Here is a 5,150-nt window from a genome sequence, read left to right as displayed (position 1 = left end):
CTGGAGGCTGGAGCACAAAGGGAAAGCTTGGTCCACCTTTGGGGCTCTAGGCAGAAGCTCTGTTGGGCCAGGTCATGTCTTCAACCTCCTGTGGCATCCACAACAGACCAGGCCCAATTGCCGGGCCTTGCCCCAGGCCGGCCTTCCAGCTGGTTAGGGCAGTAGGAGGCAGTGCCCACCTGTCAGTACCTTCCCAGAGGTGCCATCGCCAGCAAGGAGGGTGGAAGGAAAGAAGGCTGAGAGATGAACTTTCTGGGGAAGCAGAGAGCTTCCAGAGCTGGGGTGGTGCACTTGGGCAGCTTGGGTTTGGGGGCTTGGGTTTGAGGGGGGGGTTGCTTGAGAGTCAACAGAAGAAAGCAGATGTCATCAGGAGGAATCCCGAGTAGGTCTGGGTGGAGAAGGGAGCAGGCAGTGGGTCTCCTCCCGCCCAGAGCCATCTTGCCAAGGAGGCCTCAAAGGTACACCTTTGACTGTTTTCCTGAGTTCAGTGGGAATCCATGGAGGATTTTAACAGCACAGGGACAAGATCAGAGCTGAGCGAGCTGTCCACTCGGGTTGCTAGGTGGAGACGGCAGGATGGCAGAAAATCTGAAAATGTAGATGATGCTATGGTCACGTGAGAGCAACACAGCGTTTGTTCTCTGTTCGCTTCTGCTTCCAGACTTAGTGGTCATGTCGCTTGGGAAAGAGGGAATGCAGGGGTGAGTTAAGGGACCGGCAGAGCAGTCCAGTGTGAGGCTGGGTGGCAGAGGCCTGGGCAGCCGCTGAAGGTGGGAGCCGTGTGCACAAGGTAAAGGTGACCCTCTGGGTGGCTGGCTCAGTGGGGGTCAGGGAGAAAGAGGCATCAAAGGAGACCCCTGGTTTTTGGCCTGGGTGCTGGGTGCTGGGTGGATGGGGCTGGCTGTCCCCGGGAAGAGAGCACTCAGGTATTGGAGCAGGGAGGTGGCGGGGCGGGGGGGTGGGGATGGTGGAGGGAAGATACTGTTTCTGAGATCCCTGGGAGACGACGGTTGCCTTTGGAAATTGGGTCAGGAGTTGGAGGCTGGCCTTGCTGCTGTGATGGGCCCTGTGAGGTCAGACAGGCCTTTGGTGCCGCTCCCCAGCCCACAGGAAGAAGGGGCCAGGCGAGGCTTTATCAGTCCTTCCAGCCCTGCCTGGGCTGCAGCAATTCTGTCACCTGGCACAGCCTCCGCCCAGGCCCAGGAGGGGGCCCCCTGCTGCCTTTGCTTCCCCACCTCTGAAGCCCAGGGCCTGAGGCCTTTCTTCTCTGTGTGAGTCCGGCCCTGAAGCGGCCCCATGAGGCTCTTTCCTGAGGGCAACCCTCCAGGAGAAAGACTCCCCCACCCCCTCACGCACACACCTCCTCTCACAGAGAAAAGCCCCAGGGGGTCTGGGTCCCTGGCTGCCCCAGGGCTGCCCTGCGGGGTCGCCTTGGGTGGTGGGGTTGAGCACCTGTTCCTCCCGATGAGTGTTTACTGCTCTGTTGCCTCCCAGCCCCCAGAGCTCCTCGCCTGTTGGCGCCCAGCTCCATACAATGACACCACAGAAAGCGTTTCCCACAATCACAACCCCAGACCACACATGTGCAAAATAATCCAATTACAGGAGCAATAGCAGCCCTGCAAGGAAACGAGTTCACCTGAGACTGGGGTGAGGGGCAGGACAGGCTTTTGGAAAGGCCCAGAACAGCGGGGAGTCGGAGAGGAGGCGCTGGGGCTGCAGGAGACAGAGGGTCCCAGGGACCTGGTGAAGACAGGTGAGTGTCAAGTCAAGTGGGAAATAGAGAAACACGGGTCAAAGGAGTCTCTACAGCAGGCATGTCCAACTCAAAGGCTAACCCGGGCCAAATAAACAAGGCTTACGTGTACGTGGGCCGCAAAAAACAAACGCTTCAATTTTCACAGAAACGTAGGTTTACTTCAATAGAGACATGCTGAATACAAAGGGCTGAAATGAATGACTCATCGTTAACATAAAATAATAGAACATTTTAATAAAAATTCATATTTTTTCTTGATCATTAACTTACCAGACACTGAATAACTGCACAGATTAATAAGCGTAACGCACATAAGCCTATTTTTCTTGTTCTCCAAAAGCGAAATATTTCCTGTTGCGCACACCAAACAAGTCAGGCCATGACCAATGATGTGGCAATCGGCTGCTAAAATATTTGCTGCTAGTATTAGTGGAGAGAGATGGTGCGCCTGCGCGTAAGGCTCGTAAGGGAAATGAATGCAACATGATGATAGTAATCAGTCATTAGCGAACGTTGTAATTTGTTATTAATAATTATATATACCAGATATTGTCAAGATTAAGTTATGAAATTTTTATTAAAACGTTTCTTACATACCGTTATATTGGCTGGGCCGTAAAAATATTCGTTGTGGGCTGCATGTGGCCTGTGGGCTGCGAGTTTGATATGCTTGCTCTACAGGGTGTAGAAAATAGAAAGTATCGTTTATTCACACATGCTTCATTTGTGTCCACACCTACGGTGCTCCAGAGAATGTTCTGCAGATACAGAGAAAGGACACAGCCCTAGTCCTGGAGCAGCTCAGTGCTGGGAGGGGCAGGGCCCCGAAGACAGGGTTCAGCCCTGGACTAGAGGCTGTAGGGGCGGGGGTCCTGGAGGTGGTGGACCCAGCGCAATCTATCTTAGGGGAGAAGTAGCAGACACCCGGGAGAGGAGCAGCTGTGCAAAGGGCCAGTGGCGGGAGACAGTCTGGCGCTTCCTGAGAGCCAGGGTTAGGTCATAGCATTGTGGCTTGAGCAGTTTGTGTGTGTGTACACATGTGTGTACACGTGTGTGTACGTGTGTGTGTGTTTGTGTGCATGCACATGCACCTACGGACTTAGGACGGTGTGCATAGCAGGTAAGAGCAGCCTTGCCAAAGGCCCTGTGTTCTCTGCTGCAAATTTTAACTTGAATGCACTGGAAAGCATTTAGATAACGTGGAGCGACAGGGTAAGATTTGTGTTTTGAGGACAGAGGTGCTGGAGACTGGAGCTGAGGAGCAGCTGGTCGGGAAGCCTAGCAGGAATCTATGTTTGAAATGACCAGGGCCGGAAATGATCCTTCATGCTTCTCTGGGCTCCCCTCCCCCCCTCCCCCCTTCCCCCCTCCCCCAGTGTCAAGCATTGTCCTTCTCTTTACAAAGAGCAATTCACTTAATCATCCTAACGGTCCTATCACCCGGGTGCTACTGTTATCCCCACTTCTCAGGCCAGACAACAGAGGCCCAGAGGAGAGGAGTAACATTTTCAAGTCCCGGAATCTAAGCAGGGAAGCCAGCGCTCAGTCTGGGCCCTGGCTGTTGGGATGGTGAACGTGGGCCAACTAGCAGGATGTCAAGGAGGGAAAGCCAGGCTCAGATGGAAGCTCTGTGGGGGAGCAGGGGTGAGGGAGAAGGAGAAAGCACAGCGGAGGGTGAGGGAGTATCCTGGGTCAGGTATGTCCCCCCCAAATTCATGTGCACCGGGGACCTGTGAATGCGACCTTATTTGGAAATAGGGTCTCTGCAGATGTAATAAGTTAAGATGAGGTCATACTAGAGCAGAGTGGGTCCGAACTCCAGAGACCAGTATCCTTATAAGAAGAAGGAAATTTGGACACAGGCACAGAGACACCCGGGGGAAGGCCACGTGACCATGAGGCTGAGATTAATCAGTCTGAAAGGCCAAGGATTTCTGGCAAACATCAGAAGCTGGAAGAGGAAAGGAAGCATCCTTCTCCAGAGCCTCCGGAGGGAGCACGGCCTGCCGTCACCTTGGCCTCAGACTTCGAGGCTCCAGGCCTGTGAGAGAATAAATGTCTGTTGCTTTAAGTCACCCAGTTGGTGGTGATTTGTTAGGGTGGCCTTAGAAAACGAATATACTCTCCCCACTTCAAAGACATGGACCCAGAGAGGAGGACGGCCGCCTTTCTAACTTGGTCGGGCAACGTGGAAAACACAGGGAAAAGGCAGGCACGGTCCTGCAGGGAGCCTGAAAAGAGAGCGTGGAGCCGGTCTGGGAGGCATCGGCGACGCCGCTCTGGCTGTGTAATCATGAAAGGTCTTGAGGAGAAGGAGAAGGGGAGGAGCCTGAGAGATGAAGAGCTGGCAGATGAGCTCAGACGGGAGAAGGACACATTCAAAGCTGGAGGAAGGGCACAGAACCAAGGGCAAGAAGAAAGGAACCTCGGAGACGGCCCGCTGCACCCCCACACGGGGCCGGGGCTTGTAAAAGGGCCAAGAGCAAAGCAGTGCTCTGGAAGGTGGGGAAGGGAAGGCTGGAGTTTTTAAAGTTTTGCTGGAATCAGAAAGACTTGCTTAGGGTGGGGGCTAAGATAGGCTTCCTAGATGGCAGATATACTCAGATGTGGCTTGTCATCGGTTGTCTCTATAAAGATAATGGACTGGGAAGCACAATTCTTTTCTTCTTTTTTAATGGAAAGGGTAGCATGCATATTAGCAAGAGGGCGTTGAAACCCAGGATTGGGGAGATGCGATATCTATAAGGGAATGAGATCCTGTCTCGGGAGGCATTCAAGCAGAGCGTGGGGGAACCTCTCGTCAGGGGTGTTATAGAGGTGGTTCCTCTGAGACTTGTAGTGGACACAGCCGACTCCTCATGGGCAGGTCTCCCCACCCTGGGTTCCCCTCCATCCCAATGAAGGGAACCCAGACAGTACCCAGAGGCACTCCTGCTTTGCTGTGGGGAGGAGGCTGGAGAAAGACAGCATCGCGTTGGGGCCTCAGCTCAGACTGGGCAGACCAGGCAGATCAGACCTTGTGATGTGGTTTTCTTGCTGTGAAGGTTTGTTGACCTTCAAAGTACAAACCTAACTTTTCGGCTTTTTATAATTCACTCAATCATCACAATGATCCTATCAAGATAATAACACTACTATTATCCCCACTTTGCGGGCCAGACAACAGAGGCCCAGAGGAGAAAAGTAACATTTCCAGCACTGAATGCAACACCCATCCCTGTCTCCCCACCCCCCCTCCCCCATTTCATGCCCGCCTGCCCATCTTTAGCTTCTCCTTCATCCCCAAACTGGAGCGCCTCCCTGTCTGGTCACCGTGGCCTCGCGCTGCTGAGGATCTCGGAAGAGCAAGGCCCTCTCCTGGGTGATGTGGCGGCAGGGAGAACAGTTTCCC

This window comes from Myotis lucifugus, unplaced genomic scaffold, assembly GCF_000147115.1.
Source record: "Myotis lucifugus unplaced genomic scaffold, Myoluc2.0 scaffold_34, whole genome shotgun sequence".
In the NCBI taxonomy this organism is placed as follows: Eukaryota; Metazoa; Chordata; class Mammalia; order Chiroptera; family Vespertilionidae; genus Myotis; species Myotis lucifugus.
The sequence above is the reverse complement of the archived record's forward strand: the minus strand, read 5'-3'. Positions refer to the sequence as shown.